The sequence below is a fragment of the Arvicola amphibius genome, chromosome 7 (assembly GCF_903992535.2).
Source record: "Arvicola amphibius chromosome 7, mArvAmp1.2, whole genome shotgun sequence".
Classification (NCBI taxonomy): Eukaryota; Metazoa; Chordata; class Mammalia; order Rodentia; family Cricetidae; genus Arvicola; species Arvicola amphibius.
In genome coordinates, this window is record NC_052053.1 from 97,803,488 (window position 1) to 97,822,127 (window position 18,640).

Consider the following 18,640-nt stretch of genomic DNA (forward strand, 5'->3'; position numbering starts at 1 on the left):
CATAAAAGGGTGGTGAGTTAGTTATCTATTGCAGAACCATTACCTCACTGTTTCTGCAGGTCAGGAATGTAGGAATGGCATAGTTGAGCAGTTCTGACTCGAGGGTTCTCACAAAGTTATGGTCAAGTCCAATTTCAGAGCAGGCCAACTACGCAATCCCAGAGACTTCATACGTGGTTTGATCGTCTACCATGGCTGCCTGGAATTTTTTCCATTAACAAGGAGCCTCTCTTTCCACTAAATTATGCATCCAGCACCAGCTGACATCAACTTAGGAGCCAGGGTTACAGCCATTTAGGATTGGCTGCTCTAAGCTCACTTACATGGTTGTTAGCAGACCTCAGCACACCCACGCTGTTGCCAGGAAACCACAGTCCCTGTCCACATAGAGCTCACAGCTGTCTGCCCACCCAGAGCATGTGATGGGACCAAAGAACTAGGATGGGAGGCAAGGGCCCCTCTAACCCATCCTCAAGAGTTCCATCATCTGTGCCATAGTCCTTCAGTTATGTTGAACTGAACGATGGTGCCAATCCCAGAGGACAGGCTCTTGGGAATGTGTTAGAACCTGACTACCACAGAGAGCAGAAAATAAATAAAACAGCGTTCGACATGGTAATGAGAACTTAAGTATAATAAAAACCAAATTTGTATCCCACTTTTAAAGTAATGTGCCCGGAGGAGGCCACGAACTCAAAGTTTGACTGGAAAAACGTCTTCCTCAAATGTCAGGCCCTGAGAACATTTCAGACTTCAGATGTAGCTCTCATCACTTCCAGCAATGTCCTTCCGTGTTCGTCTGTCTACATCAAGACTGCTGAAACCTGGCCGATGTGTAATTACTGCTAGTTAGTGTGTGTGGATGCAGTACACGTGGACCACCGACCATGCTTTCCATCCTTTCAGAAGCAGGGTCTCTTTGTTGTTTCCCTGATGTGGATGCCAGGCTATCTGGCCTGTGAGCATCTGGAGACTCACTTCTCTGTCTCTCCTGGTCATGAGTTTGTGCAAAACCTTTCTTTACACAGCAGGACTAGCCTCTCTAGGGAGCAAACTCGATGATGACTTCTTATTCCCTCTGCCCTTAAAAATATAATCTTCACTCATTATTCTTGACTTTGAGAGGAATCATCTAGGCTGTCCACTTGGATAATCAATTATTTCTTCTCTCATCTAAGCCCTTGTCTCTTTGAATTCATCAACTGTTTAACCTAGTATTTACATAAATCTCTCCTCTGGGGATTTTCCTCTTTTTCCTATAACAGGCAGAAAATAAGAAATTCAGATTTCTCAACTCTGTATAATGAAAGCCAAAAAGCAGATCTGGCTTTATTGAATATATGCTTTAAAGGAATATAACATTTTAGACAATACAGTGAACAATTGAAAGATAATATAACTTCTAATGACAAAGTACATTTGTTACATTTTGGGTGATTTTATCATTCTTTCCCTTTACTCATTTTAGGCATTCTTGGCATCATTGGAAATAACTGAGGAGTAAAGAAAATGATTTTAAATGACAACTAAGCGTGTTAAAACACAGGAAAAGTAAGACACTAAGATTCCATGTGTAAAGTCTCAAAGAGTAAGAGAGGACTCAGTATTGCCTTCATTTTCTCATAGCTGTGAACAAGCACCCAGCAAAAAAACAACTTGACAAAGGACAGGTCTATTTTGACTCACAGTTGGAGGGGACACAGTCCACTATGGCAGGAAAGGCTGGAGAGTAAGGTACCTGGTCAGGAAGCAGAAAGCCATTCATGCCCGTCCTCTGCTTGTTTTCTCTTTACTCAGTCCAAGACCCGAGCCCATGAAATGATGCTGCCCACATTTAGGGAGGATGTATACCCATCTCCGTTAACCCAGTTTAGGAACTCTCTCCCAGGCGTGCCCAGAGGCTTGTCTTCTAGGTCGTTCTAGATCCTGTCAAATTGCCCAGTCCCAAGTACCACATAAATATCATGACCCAAGACAGGATGGGTTTTATCCTCTTTTGAAAATAAGTAAAGTTCACCACTGTGTTTTGGAAGAGATCTAAAGGTAAAAGTCGAGCAATATCGAAACTAAAAGTTAATTAGATGTCGGCTGGAGAGACGGCTCTGTGGCTAAGAACATGTCCTGAAATCTGTGGGCACCTGCATTTTTATACACATACCCACAATACAGGCACATAATTTAAAATAATAAAAATACTTTTAAAGTTAATTATATGCTAGAAGTGCTTTTTAAAAAAAAAATTAGATAAGATGTTGAGGATGCAGCTCAGTGGGCAGTGAGCTTGTCTGACACACGTGAAGCCCTGGGTCTGGCTCCCAGCACCTCATACACTAAGCAGTGGCCAACAGCTGCAATCCCAGAACCGGGACGTAGAAGTAGGAGGAGTAGAAGTTCAAGGACATCCTTGGCTACACAGCAAGTTCAAGGTCAGCCTGGGCCACGTAAAACACTGTCTCAAAAAAAAAAAAAAAAAACCCACTGATTGAACCCGCAGTGGACCCTGATGGCATTAACACAACCAACAGAAGAATTAGGAGAAAGAACACCCTCAGGTGACCTGAGAAGACACTGTTCATGTCTTATTCACTTCTCCTCAGCCCAAGGAGTCTCCTCTGTGCCTGATGACACAAATGTGTCACCCTATGCATAGGACATCTCAGAAGTACCTGGAAGGTAAGAATAGCCCTCACACAATGGGGAACCAGAATCGATGAATAAATTATCCAGTATCCTCACTATTCTTCAGGGAATTTTCCCACTGGTTCCCCATCAGAACAGAGCCCCTCTTGCTGCCATCTGTACCTCTCTTGTAAATGGACCATCTCCAAGCTTTCCTACCTGCCTGTTGTGTTTCTCCAGTCACTCACGGGCCTCCCTAACCTCCAATCGAGGGCTTGTACAGGAACACTTTGTCTTAGAATCTTGCCTATAAGAGAACCTTTACCAAGATGTGGGACAGAGCTCCACTCTCTGAATAAAGCATCTTAGGCCTGAAGTCACTGATAAAGATGCTCTCCATAGCCTTGAGAACAAACACGCCATAGACTCCATCCAGTCAAGACAGGGAAATAAGTGAACCAAACCACGAGAGAACCACTTCAGGGTGATGGAGAACAGTTAGAAAGAAACGCTGCTTTGGAAAGTCATTACTGAAAGGAGCTTTCTAAAACCATTATGAATGCTTTGCTGTCTGCTAGGGATAAGCATCTGTGAAAACTCAACTGTCTGGTCATGGTGAGGAAACAGGCTGGAAGGGGGTAGGAGTGATGGATAAGCAGGGAAGAGCACTCATTGTTCTTGCAGAGGACCCTGCTGTGGTTCCCAGCATCCGCATGGAAACTCACATTGTTCATAACTCCAGTTCCAGGGGGTGGGATGCTCTCTTCTAACTGCCTCAGGCACAACTGCGGCATATGTGCAGACGAAAATATTCGTACACATAAAACAAAAGGTTATGGAAAGGAAGGGAGGGAAGGAAGGAGGGAGGGGGTGAGGGAGGGAGGAAGAGAGGGAGAGAGGAAGGAAGGAAGAGAATCCAGTGGGCCATCAAAATGGCTCATCAGGCAAAAGCCACCTGCCATGGAGCTTGACGACTTCAATGGCCAGGATCTACACAGTGAAGGAGGGAACTGCTCCCACAACTCCCACAAATTGTCCTTTGACCCACACAAACATATAATATATATATATATATATATATATATATATATATATATATATATATATATAGAGAGAGAGAGAGAGAGAGAGAGAGATGCACACATAGTGAGAAAGACACACACACAGAGAGAGTCAAATTTTTAAAAAGAAAAACTGGCCACCGGAAAGAAAGAGGGACCCCTGGGGCTGGGGCTGGGGCTGTTCAGACCTGCTCCTCTTGGTGCTACATCACCCAGGGGACAGCTACATGAATGAACCAGGGCAGGTTTGGAAAGCTGAGTAACCAGGACACAGGTCAAAGAGGAGAGCCTGCTCTGTGCACGGCCAATTAAGGGCATCTTACCCCTAAAGCAACAGTCACATCAGAAGACTCCCTCTGCCTGCCCCAGCTTTGTCCTCCACCAGAGAATATCACTTCACTGTCCTTCCTGGGCTGTCTCCTTGCCAGAGAGACAAAGTCACTGCTGTCCTCTTCAGCCCCCACCCCGGATCCTGATTGAAATGGCAATTCATCCAATATTCAGCAAGCACCAACTGGCTGTGAGGCCCTCACCTCACATAATTCAGCTTCTGTCCCCATCTGGGACACCTTTTCCTGCTCAGAAGACAGACCATCCTCCACAGAACGACCGTGATGGTGCAGCTGGACTGACATGGGTATTCAACACGGAGGAATGAATCTAAATCTAATGCGCTCCTACAAGTTTCACTTTTATGGGCTTTAACAGTTTGCTTAGCAAACACAATGTATGAAGTGCTTTATAAATATTTTAATTCAGTCCGCAGACAACCTCATTATCCCGGTATCCCTCTCATATTTGAGATGGGGAAACAGGAGCACAGAGACTAAGTCAGTCTCCTATGGTTACACAGGCTCCTGTGGTAGCGTTATTTTCAACTTGAGTATGCCTAACCCTGTCACTGGCCTGGTTGAAGCCAGATAACCAGATGGTTTGGGGTCCCCCTAAGAACTCAGCTGACACTAGAGGAAGGAATCACATTGCTTCCATTGGAGCCACACTCAAAGTCAATGTAGCATAGAGCTGGAGAGATGGCTCAGCGCTGAAAAACACGGCTGCTCTTGCAGAGGATTGTGGTCAGTTTCCAGCAGCCACGTGACAACTCACAACCATCTGTACCTCCAACTCCTGGGATCCAATGCCCTCTTCTGGCCTCGGTGGGTACTAGGCACCAGGCACACATGCTGGTAAAACACCCATACACACAAATTTGAATTTTAAAAATTATTTTTAATCCAAGTTAGTGAAGCAACTGAATAGGGACATAGTCTCTGGGCAAAGCGGCATTTCAAAGAAAGCTAGGCTCTAAAATGCAGTGTTAACTAACCATGGCTTCCTGATCCAGGCTGTGTTTTATGAACTCATGCCAGGCTGTACACCCAGCCAAGGGCATAGCCTTACCCTGTACTCCTGCCAGCCACGAGGATGCTACCCTTCCATGCTTCTCACTTTCCTGCTCCCAGAAAGTAGGTGCTTCCTGGGGTCCTTGCACCTACACTCTGGGTACCCCACACACAATTGTTCACTTGCCTTCTCCCCAGCAGCTAGATGCCTCCTGCACCTGTGCTCTGGGCAATGCCTTAGAGGGGCTGGCATCCCTCTGGCCAGCCAGCTGAACTTATCTCCTACTTTCTTGCTCACTAGCCTCTCTTCATACTCCCAAGGTCAAAGCCTTGCCCGGATGCAGCTACAGGCCATTATAAAGGCCATGAGAATTAAGGTAGAGAATTGCAGAGTGGCCCAGCCGAACAGACTATTTTTTTAATTATTAGAAGGAAATGTAAATTAAAGGGAAATTACCTATCATCACTGTTTTCCCGTGTGCGAGGCATAGCTTCAATAAGAATACACAAAAACTCCTCAGAAGTGTTTTGTTCTTATACTCGTTCCTTTACCAGATGTCCTGTGCAATTAGACATCTGCCCAAAGACAGGAAAAGTTTGTGCTTGGATAATTGTATTCCAGACAGGAAACGGGACATAACAGTTAAGAGTTCCAGTTTGGGAGTTTGGCAAGCCTTTGATTCCAGTACCATCCCTGGACTAGCTGGCTGATGCTGGACGAGTCATTCCACCTCCCTGAGCCTCAGATTTCACATGTGAAAACAGTAATTAAAAGTGCCTTCCTTATTTCTACCTACCATGGATGGCTATCATCCAAGGGTGGATAGAATGTTGGCAAGGGTGTGGAGAGCGGGGAACTCTCGTGTGTTGCTGATGAACATGTAAAATGATACAGTCGCTAAGAAAAATAGCATGGCACCACCTCTGAAAACTCAAACACAGAATTATTATATAATCCGATAATTTCCCTGCTGGCTATCTACCCAACAGAAATAAAGGTGGGGGCTCAAATCACTATGTGTACCCTACAGTGTGTAGCAACTCCATTCATACTCACCAAAGAAAGGGTGGAAATCATCTAAAGATCCAATGTGGGGGGGGGCGGTGAATGGAGAAGCAAAATGTGGTCTCTGCAAGCAATGGATTGCTTCAGCCTTTAGAGAGAAGGAGTTTACAGCACGTGTGACAGCGTGAATAAACCTGACTCAAAACAAAAAGACTCTAAAAGTCCATTGCCTACACCTGTGACATTTCTAGACCCAGGAAGCAGAATGGTGGCTGCCGGAGCCTGGAGGAAAAGGGGACTAGGTTTCGTGGGTCTAGAGTTTCCATTTGAGAAGATGAAGAAGTTCAGAATGAGGAGGAGGATTGCACAGTGAAAACGTACTGAACGGCATTGAGCTGCATTCCAGAAAACAGTTGAAATAGCAAATTAGAAGTTACACATTTTCATACAATAAAAATTATCATCCTTATACTTACAAAGGGTAAATTATTGACATCAGTGAGGTAAATAACAGTTCCTGGAGCACAGCTGGGAGAAGAATGCCAAACTGTAGGTACCACCCCCATCACCTTCAGTAGGCACCATGCCCATGGCCTTCAGTGGGTACCACCCCCATCACCTTCAGTAGGCACCATGCCCATGGCCTTCAGTGGGTACCATCCCCATGGCCTTCAGTGGGTACCATCCTCATCACCTTCAGCAGCTACCACCCCCATGACCTTCAGAAGGTACCACCCCCATGACCTTCAGAAGGTACCATTCCCATGACCTTCAGTAGGTACCACCCCCATCACCTTCAGCAGCTACCACCCCCATCACCTTCAGAAGGTACCATTCCCATCACCTTCAGAAGGTACCACCCCCATGACCTTCAGAAGGTACCACCCCCATCACCTTCAGAAGGTACCATCCCCATCACCTTCAGCAGCTACCACCCCCATCACCTTCAGAAGGTACCACCCCCATGACCTTCAGTAGGTACCACCCCCATGACCTTCAGTAGGTACCACCCCATCACCTTCAGCAGCTACCACCCCCATGACCTTCAGAAGGTACCATCCCCATGACCTTCAGAAGGTACCATCCCCATGGCCTTCAGTGAGTACCACCCCCATGACCTTCAGTAGGTACCACCCCCATCACCTTCAGCAGCTATCTCCACAGTTGCCTTCAGTTTTCAGAAGGCTGAACCTGAACCCATCCAGGATCTATAAGTAGATAAACAAGAAGAAAGTTGTGTAGTAGAAAATAACTCAGCGGATGTGGGGGAGGGGTGTAGGAAGACAGAAACGTGAAGGAGTGCGGATCTCAAGATGACAGGAAATGCTCAAGAGACAAAGAGAGAACTTGAAAGCGACAGGAGAAAGGCCAGCCTGGGACTGCAACGAATGTCAATTTGAGTGGATGGTTAAGCCCTCAGGAGATTAATTAAGCAAATCTAGAGGTGAGGACATTTCCAGAGAGAATGAACTAAGGGTGGCAGACCCAGAGGCCACATCAGCCCACAGAGTCACGAAGAAATCAAAAGCAATAAAGGAGACAGTCAAGCCTCATGTGCATTCTCTCTCTCTCTCTCTCTCTCTCTCTCTCTCTCTGTGTGTGTGTGTGTGTGTGTGTGTGTTTATGTGTTCCTCTGTCTCTGTCTGTTGTCTCTCTGTCCCTGTGTCTCTGTATCTCTATCTTTCTGTATGTCTCCCTCCTCTCCCCCTCTCCCTCACCCATCCACTACCAACCCCGCCATCATGCTGTAAGCTCTGCTCTGCCGCCCCCACCACATACACACACATGACTGAAACCATGAGGAAAACAAACCATTTCTCCCTCCGAGTTGGTTCTCTCAGATATATGGCCACGGTAACACTGAAACAACTGACCAAGAAAGAGGGCCAGTAGAGAGCCGCAGGTCATAGGCAACTCTCTGAATGTCATCTGAATGTCAGCCAAACAGAGAGACACTAGCAGGAGTTCCCCATAAGAACCATCTACTTCTCTTTTATAGCAAGACACACACTTAGGCTAAAAAAAACATTCCCTTGTTTATCTGAAATTCAAACCAAACTGAATCTCCGGTGTTTTTACTTTTTTTTAATATTTTTTTTAATTTATTTATTAAAAATTTCTGCCTCCTCCCCGCCTCCCATTTACCCCCCTCCCTCCTCCACTCCCCCTTCCTCTTCTGTCCAGAGAGCAGTAAGGGTTCCCTGCCCTGTGGGAAGTGTTTTTACTTTTTTTGTTTAACTCTGGCCATCCTAGGCCAGAGACCTGGCTCACCCTTCAGCCAGGTGTCACGATTTGTGACACCACCACAGATTCTAAGACAGCTGCGTATCTGAAGACAGGGAAGAGCCAGGAGATGGGACCAAGCGCCCAGCTTTACAGGGGGACTCTTCTGCTGTGGAAGGCCTGTCAACAACAACTTAAGTTCTGGGCTAAAAATGACAATGTAATGTAGAATAGAATAGGCCATGGGCCCCAAAGCTGCAATTCCTCTGGATTCTGATAGAAGAGGTGGGTACCTGGCCCTGACTCCACGGCAGAGGAAGCTAGTAGCCGCCCAATCTCTATGTGTGCCTTTTAAGTCTGGTCTCCCTCCCTGGGTCCAGCATTTTGACCTGTGACGCTGCCACCATCCTCATAAAGGACTGATACAAATCCTTGTGCAGAAACCTCGGAAGGGCCTCACTTTATCACACCTAAAAACCAAGCACTTCCATCGGCAGACTGTAAGTTCCAAGCCAGCCTAAGCTACACGGCATGGCCACCCCACCCCCACCCCTGAAAATATATATAATTCTCCAGCCTCTGCCATAAACTGATTGAAACTGGAGTCATTCATTTTGTTTTGAGAAGTGCCAGGGTTGGGTCCCTGCTCCCCTCTTCACTGATTCCAGCTGCTGAGGTTCATCAGTGTGCAGGACCACACACCCAGCAACCCAGAGCGTGGGGGCCTGGCAGAGATTAAATCCCAGGCGGTCGGCAGGGGTGGGGGAGGCCTCCTTCCAGAAAACAGGCTGCCCAGGGAAGGCTATAAGGGAGAGGGCCATCCGTGAGACCCCATCCCTCCCTCAGTTTCTCAAGTCCCTCATGCAATCAGCTGGGGGAGGGGTGGCAGACAAAGCCACAGGGGGGCGAGCCCCTCCCCTGTATTGCAAGAGGTGAAACGTGCCCCTTTTTCCAATCTAAACAAATTCATTGACCACACAACAAACCTAATCCCGGAGGAAGTCCTGAGGGAGGGAAAACAGAAGGAGGGGTACAGTCTAAGTTTTCACCCCAGGCCCACCTGCTAGCTGAAAGATTGGGCCTAGCTTGCAGGCGACTGGCTTTTTGATCAGAGACCTTGAGGAGAGGCTACGAAGCAGATAAGCGGTGTATTGCTGGCTGCAGCCTCTGCGCTATTTAACACCCTTGGAAAGGAGCAGGTTTGTCCATGGTCTATCTCACCTACCCCAGGATGTCTGGCTCACTGCCCTGTCACTCAGCCTTGGAGACCCCACAGTTAGCATCGGCCAAGATACCTTGAGTTTCTCAAGACTACTGAACTGGGAAGGGAGAGTGCACCCAGGGAGGGCAGGCTTGGCCGGGGCTGCGTGCCTTTCTTTGTGTGCTGACCATTGTTTTCAGGATCAGAAGTGTCGTGCCTGGAGCTCTTCAGCTAATTTTTTCACTTCAAGTTTCTAAGCAATGGGTCCTAAGCACCGATGTCTCTGTTCTCCTGTCTTTCGAGGCCACTGTCCTCACAGTGTGGACAGCAGAACTGGCCTTTCTGGGGCAGCAACAAGGGACCTTCCTGCCAAGCACCCCACCAATGAAACAGGGTTTGCCAAGGACTAAATAAATTAAAGAGGGCAGAGGTCCATGCAGAAAGAGGCCAGAGCTTCTGGTGTACCCCAGAAGAATGGGCCTGGCCAGTATCACACAGGCCATGTGGTCTAGGTAGGGCTTAAAGGCCTTCTGCCTCTCTCATGACCACGTGCCTCTGCTTCTCTCCCTGTTCACTCCATCCCCTCCCCGCCCCCAATGCTGTAATGAAAAATTCATGTTCAAAGCTCCACATGAGATCTGATTTTCAACACTTTAATTGTATTAATAGAAGCAGGGAGTGGGGTGAACCTACAGCCCTTCCTCCCACCATGTACCCCTCCACCCGCCCTATCTCTTCCTGCCCCCTCTCCATGCTCTGTCCTCTTCCCTACTCCCTCCCTGGACTCCGTTGGGAGGCCTCCCTTCTCCATCCATGTTGTTCCCTGTCTGCTTAGTTCTCCCCATCTTCCCTCCAGCGCAGGCTTAGCAGGGCCCCCTCCTTGCTCCATCTGGATTCTAGGCTCTAGCAAATGTTTCTCTATCTCCTTTAATCACAGGAAGAACAATTGGATTGTGTAAAACACTGATGAATAGGATATTTAGAGAAATTTTATTTTCAATACCAGAATATTCGCTGCCTGCTAAGAGCTACACAGAATAAGAGCTCTGAAAGTCTTTAATAGATGCAAATAAAATGGAGTTTATGCGTTAGTTATTAGTGGAGAGTAAGCTCTGGGTTTCGTTGTTGATTTGTTATCAAGGGCATTTGTTGTTTTCACTGTATTTTGCTAAAGATCACAGGCTGGCCTTGAACTTGAGGTCTTCCAGTAAAAGCCCTCATTCTTTAGATGACTAATACTTAACCAGAGTAAACCCGGGCCAGACAGACACTGTTAAAATGCAGGGAGGGGAGAATACCAACATCGTAAACGGCTTTTGTGCACACTAGTAAATGTTTGGGGGCAGGAAGGTGTTTTATCACTAGTGAAAACAAGCAAAATCTCACGCTGGTAGAAACTCTGGGCATAGTACATGAAGAATATACAGAAAATGCCAAAGGATAGGCGCTGGAGCTGTGGCTTGGCGGTACAATGACATTTTTACTCTTAGCACTTTGGAGGCAGAAGCAGGTCAGCTGGTCTTAGCAAATCTCAATCCAACCTGAGATCAGGAAACCCTGTCTCAAAAACCAAAAATGTGTTTGATTAACCATGGTAGCTTCAGTGTCCCCTGGATGACAGTTCAAGGCAAAATACTTAGGAGAAGATCCATCAGTAATGATCATCATAGCAGTAAATCTGTTTCAAGAAGACTCCGAGATCATTTTGATGAGGGTGTAGCTCAACGGTAGAGTGCCCTGGCTTCAAATACTGATAACTCACACTCACACACACTCTCACACACCATACTCACACACTCACACACACTCACACATGTTCACACCCTCATACACACTTACACAGGCACACACCAGACGCCCACACACACGCACACCCGCACACACACGCGCACACGCGCACACACACGTCGCACAAACCAGACGCACACCCGCACACACGCACACAGGGGTCACACCCTCCGAAACACGACACAGGCACACACCATGACGCACACCCGCACGCACCACACGCACACACACGCACACGCGCACACACCAGACGCACACCGGCACACACACGCACACAGACGCACACCCCGCAGACACAACTAGCTCACAACACCAGACGCAGACACACACGCACACACGCACACATGCGCACACCCGCAGACACACGGACACAGGCACACACCAGACGCACACACACACGCACACGCGCACACACACGCAGACGCGCACACACACGCACCACGCGCCACACACACGCACACGCGCACACACACGCACACGCGCACACACACGCACACGCGCACACACACGCACACGTCGCACACCACACGCACACGCGCAGACACACGCGCACTCGCGCACACACACGCGCACACGCGCACACACACGCACACGCGCACACACACGCGCACACGCGCACACACACGCAGACGCGCACACACACGCACACGCGCACACACACGCACACGCGCACACACACGCACACGCGCACACACACGCACACGCGCAGACACACGCGCACACGCGCACACACACGCGCACACGCGCACACACACGCACCGCGCACACACACACCACGCGCAGACACACACGCACACGCGCACACACGCGCACACCGCACACACACACGCGCACACCGCACACACACGCCACACACAGCACACGCACACACACGCACACGCGCACACACACGCGCACACGCGCACACGCGCCACGCCACACACGCACTCGCCACACACGCACACGCCACACACGCACACGCCACACACGCACACCACGCGCACACACACGCACACGCGCACACACACGCACACGCGCACACACACGCACACGCGCACACCACACGCACACGCGCACACACACGTCTCACACTCTCACACACACTCATACACTCTCAACACACACTCACACTCTCATACACACTCTCACACTCTCACACACACTCTCACACTCTCACACACACTCACACTCTCACACACACTCTCACACTCTCACACACACTCATACTCTCACACACACTCACACTCTCACACACACTCACACTCTCACACACACTCACACTCTCACACACACTCACACTCTCATACACGCTCTCACGCTCTCACACACACTCTCACACTCTCACACACACACTCTCACACACACTCATACTCTCACACACACACTCACACTCTCACAAACACACTCGCCACACACACTCTCTTCACACACAGTCATGACTCTTCACACAACACTCACACTCTCACAACACACTCTCAACACTCTCACACATCACTCTCACACTCAAAGTCACACACACTCACACCCGTCATAACCATATGCTCACTACAAAACTCACACAGACACCAATGCCGTCACAACACCCAGTCATTTTAATTTGTTTGAGTCTCTGCTCTGTTTTCACCAGATTGTTGTTTTTGCCTCATGCTGTGGAAAAAGGAAAGGTCATAAGAGAAATTAGGAAAATATCTGCTCAACCACTGGTATGATTTGATATTATTTTGCAGTTTTAATATTTATTTTTTAAAGTTTTTTTTCAAGAACCTTGCTCCGTTATCCATCTCGTGAGGACAGACACTGGGTTAGTCTGAATAAGATACCAGTAAGCACAGCTGCGCTTGTCACGTCACACACTCAGGTGAGCCACGCAAGCCCCCCCTGGTCCTTCTGCTGCTACCTGTGCTCACACTGTGTGTGCACTGTCTGATGTGTGTGCACTATCCGATGTGTGTGCACTCTCCGATGTGTGTGCACTGTCTGATGTGTGTGCACTGTCCGATGTGTGTGCACTGTCTGATGTATGTGCACTGTCTGATGTATGGACTAGAAGAGGCAGTAAGAGCCACTCCGATTAATCATTAATAAGCAATTTTGTCGCTGTAGGTAGACTTCAGACAGAATCAGAAGTCCTCCTGGTCTTGTCCCGCCCACCCTGAGGACGATCTGGTTACCCTACGGTGGACACCACTTAGAGGCCCTTTGTTAATAAAGCTCTTTGTTTCTCCACTGTATCCCTAGATGGGATCTTTCTTGACACTTCGCTCCATCTCCTGCTGAGCGAAAGCCAGAGGGACGCCTAGCACAGACTGCAAACTGTGAAGGGCTGCGCATCCGAGCGAGCAGCACTTGGTACGGTTGTACAAAGTAGGCCAGAGCATGGGGGACCTTGCCCATGCCACTGCCCTTAACTGCTCTCTCTCCTGCACAGACGTCTGCTCTCCACACCCACTAGTCTCTCCCTCACCAAGTCTGTCACTTTCCCTGTTCTTCCTCATCTCACCAATTACTCCTGTGGAAAGGAAGTCACCAAACCACTCCATGTCAGAGCCAGAACTTGAAGCTGATGTTTAGATCACTCAGAATCTCATTCTGTTTTGATTCCCCAAAAGCAAAGAACAGCTACCGCTATATCATGTGTTCCCTAAAACGCACATATGCATGGACATGTATGTCTGCAGTCATACATGTTATTAAGTACAAGACCCACACAGATAAATAGCTGTCGTCAGGCAAGACAGACAGGTCCCGGAAGAGCCAGAAGTTTACACAAGGCCGGCTCAGCCTCCAGCCCCTTTGCCTAAAGCCAGCATTTGGCGTGGTGAGAGGCTGAAGGTGTGTCCACTGACAGGAATGGAGCAAAACAGAGAAGAAGATTCAGGCTTGTGCGCTCCTGACTCATCTGGTCTGCCTCTAAGGGGACAGTGTTTAGTCTGCGCTTGGAATCTGATTCCTCACTGAGGTGACAATGACCTAAATACCATTCAGGGACCTTCTCCGCCAGCTGTTCAAGCTGGAGAGAATAAAGTTGGTGAGGAATTTGTGGTCCCCCTGTGTCTACTTGACTGTGTGACTGATGACCAAGTGCAAGTTTCAAAAACAAGAGAGCAGAGCAACACACAAAGCAGGGCCCCTGCCTTCCAAAGTGGGCTTCGCTCAGAGGGCAGTTCTTAAATAAAACCCTACACTCCCTTTCGCCACCTGATTCATGCTATCTCAGGATGCATTCTTAGATACGAGTGGGTGGAAGAGCCTTAACATCAAGATAAAATTATAACAATAATAGTGATAGCTGTGGAATCTATCTGCACATTGTCACAAGGCTTGTTCAAAACACTTGTCAAGGGCTGGAGAGATGGCTCAGAGGTTAAGAGCATTGCCTGCTCTTCCAAAGGTCCTGAGTTCAACTCCCAGCAACCACATGGTGGCTCACAACCATCTGTAATGGGGTCTGGTGCCCTCTTCTGGCCTGCAGAAATACAGACAGACAGAATATTATATACATAATAAATAAATAAATTTAAAAAAAAACACTTGTCAAACATTGTGGTGTTTTGAGCAAAAAATGGCCTCCATTGGCCCATAGGGAGTGGCACTGTCAGGAGATATGGCCTTGCTGGAGTAGGTGGGCCTTGTTGGAGGAAGTGTGTCACTAGGGGCAAGTTTTGAGGTCTCAGATACTCAAGTCAGGTCCAGTGTCTCTTCCTGCTATCTGCCGATCTGTCTGTAGGACTCTCAGCTACCTCTCCAGCGCCATTTCTGCCCGCATACCACCATGCTTCCCACCCTGATGATAATGGACTAAACCTCTGAACTGTAAGCCAGCCCTAGTTAAATGTTTTCCTTTATAAGAGTTGCCATGGTCAGCACTCGGGAGGCAGAGGCAGACGGATCTCTGTGAGTTCGAGGCCAGCCTGGTCTACAAGAGCTAGTTCCAGGACAGTCTTCAAAGCCACAGAGAAACCCTGTCTTGAAAAAAAAAAAACAAACAAAAAAAAAAAGAGTTGCCATGGTCATGGTGTCTCTTCACAGCTGTAACTCCCTAAGACAAGCATGGTGTTCATTGGGCATTCTTATTGCCAGGCGAGGAGGTGATTCTCAGAGGTTCTTGATGATTACCCCAATCCACACTGTTCCAGAAGAGCCAGGATTTAACCCCACAACCGCCTGCCTCTGAAGATCATGGCCTTAACAGGTTGCTCACTGTTCTAGAGACCTGGGTTAGAAACACAGCACAGCAAATACTTAGTTGCAGGCATTGTCTTCTCGACAAGTGAGCAAAAGTGTCACCGCCTCTCCGTCCAGCCACTCTTTCAGTAAATGCTCATCAAGTATCTGTATGTGGGACACAATGTGAGGTGCTGTGAGCACAGCAAAGAACAGAACAAACAAGTTTCTATTCTCATAAAGCTCAGAGACTAAGAGGGGAAAGTAGATGCCTCAGCCTTCTAGTGCCGTGATGACGTTCCATGACCAAAAGCAACTTGGGGAGGAATGGGTTTATTCGCTCTTACACTTCCACATCACACTCCATCACAGAAGGAAGTCAGAGCAGGAGCTCAGGGCAGGGGTCTGGAGGCAGGAACTGACACCAAGGCCTTGAAGAAGTGCTGTATTTACGGGCTCGCTTTGCCCATTTGCTCAGCCTGCTTTCTTGCACAACTCAGGACTGCCTGCCCAGGCACCACCCACAGTGGGCAAATCTGGTGGAGGCAATTCCATCCGTTGAAGCTCTCTCTTCCCAAGTGACTCTAGCTTGTGTCAATTTGACAAAACAACCAAGCAGCACAGTAGATACCGAATCAACTCATACACAGTTTATCAGGAGTGCTGAAGACCACAAAGAAAAATAAACAATGGTGCACGTGGTTGGAAGGGAAGCTGCTATTCTGGATAGCTACGGTCGTCCACAGTAAAAACTCTGGTGACAGGAGAGCAGAGATGGGAAATCGTACGGGTTAGACATGATGCCCTAGCCTAAAACAGGAGGTGTTTGATGGAGACATCCCATTTAGGACATCCCATTTTGGAGCACTTGCTCCAAAGACTTTCATTCTCTGCACATCGTCCTGCTGTGGGTCTCTATGTCAGTTCCCATCTACTGCAAGAGGAAGCGTCTCTGGCGATGGCTGTGCGAGGCACAGATCTATGGGTTTAGTAATATCCCATGAGCATCTTAATCCTCACATGACTCTGGGAAGTCCGCATACACTAGTGATGACTGAAATCCCAAAATCCCAGCTAGGTCTGGGCATCTAAGCAACCATCAACCTGATTCCTACTTGATCCTAGGCTTATTAATAAGCTTATTATACACTCCTACCCTCCGGAAGAAATTAAACTCTTAAGTGCTACCAGAAATCCATTTCTCAAATTCTCCTATCATGAGACAAAACTTATCTGCTCAGTGGGTTAATAGGCCCAGGGGCAGTCAACAGATGCGGTATGAGTCTGATCGGGAGCTGCCAGAGCTTCTGCAGAAATGGGTCTGCCAACGTTGCGTTTCCTCTGATTCAGGAAAACAACATGAGGAGGTTGAAAATCAGACAGAGGAACGGGAGAGTGTCATAACACAACTGCAGTCTGCCTCTCCCAACGGCAAGGGCTTCTGCCTCAGTGTCAACAAATGTGCAACCAATTAATGTAATCGCAGAGTTAGTTACCGTGCCCAGCAAAGGGCAGCTGCATCCTAAAAGACAAAGTTGGAAGCAGGTTGGGGGCAGCAGGCGACTCTGGTGTTTCGTTTTGTTTTGTTGTTTGGTTTGGTTTGGCTTGGCTTGGTGTGTCGTTTTGCTAGTTGAGTTTTTGGCAGGGTTTCCCCTCCTCTTCTTGAGGATGTTTCGGGAACGTGTGGTGTCCATGTGTCTGGTGGCCTTGGTTCCTTGCAGTCAGCTTGCAGGTGTTCCGCTGGAGCGAGGGGGAAGCTGAGGGGGAAAGCTAAAGGTCTCCTGACTTCAAACTGTGACCTGACACCCAAGACTTTTTCAAGGGTCCTTACTCTGACTGCTCTCCCCTGTCTTAATCCTCCTTCGCTGACCCTTTCCATAACAACACCAAAACTCATACAGAGAGTCTCTTTTCCTCCCGCCCAGCGAGGGGATTGTCTGGAGCAGCAGCTGTGTTCCCATTCAGCACCTCCTATAAGACAGGTTCTAATTAGAGTTATTGACGGGTTTGAATTGGCACAATTAGGGCCATCATTAATGGGGTCTCCATGTGTTCTTTTGAACAGTTTGGTTCTATTTTTTTTGTCCCAGGGCAGGAGGGGGCTGCGGCTAATGAAGCCGGAGAGTGTGAATTATCTCAGCAAAAGGCGGGCAAATGGAAACCACCCAGGGGAGGGGAGACACTCAAAGGGATGAAAAGAAAGCCATTGCACATGGCGGACACACACATTCTCACACACTTATTTTCGTGTCTTCCTTTTGTGAAATGACCCTTTCAGAAGTCATGGACACCAAACGTGCACTCCTGCCTAAGAGGGGAATCCAGAAGCTCCGCACCCAACTAACCAAGGGTTTTTGAGAGGAAAACGGTGGTGTTACAGAGTGCACTCTATACAGGCTTTTATGTTAGGGGAAGAGAGACTGATGAGGATGAACTTCAGTTACCAAAACTTCTGCTAGGGACAGCAGCACAGACCTGTGATTCCAGCACTCATGAGGCTTAGCCTGGAGGATAGTGACTTTAAGGCCAGAATGGGTTACACAATGAAACCTTGTTTTGCTTTGTTTTCTTAAAAAAAAAAAAAAAAAAAAAAAAAAAAAAAAAAGTTTTGCTGAGCATGGGAGATAGAAGCAGGTGGATCTCTGTGAGTTCAAGGCCACCCTGGTCTACAGAGTGAGTTCCAGGAGAGCCAGGGCCTACACAGTCAAAGTTACTGGCTTTGGGGGAAGAAAAAAAAAGTCCTTGTCTGTGACCTTGCCAAGTCAGTGTGGAGTCCTGTGCAGCCTGAGCCATTGACCCTGTTCTAGGATGCATTAAAGGGGAGGGGAGAAGAAGGCGGGGAGCAGAGAAAAATGTATAGCTCAATAAAATCAATCAATAAAAAAAGTAAATTAATTAATTTAAAAAGCTGTGGTTCTCAACCTATGGGTCACAACTCCTTTGGCGAGCCTCTATCTCCGAAAATGCTTACATTACAATTCATAATATTAGCAAAATCACAATTATGAAGTAGCAATAAAAATGATTTTATGACTGGGGGTCCCCACAACATAAGGGACTGTATTAAGGTTGCAGCATTAGGAAGGTTGAGAACCACACTGCATGACAGCATCAGTAATGTAGCCATAAAACCATACTATACCTGAGCTCACAAAGTTTGGGTAGGAGTGGGGTTGGCGAGTTTTATTATTTATAAAAATCAAGAGTGTTGGTGAAGGGGTGGGGCACGGTAGTGCACACCTCTAATCCCAGCGTG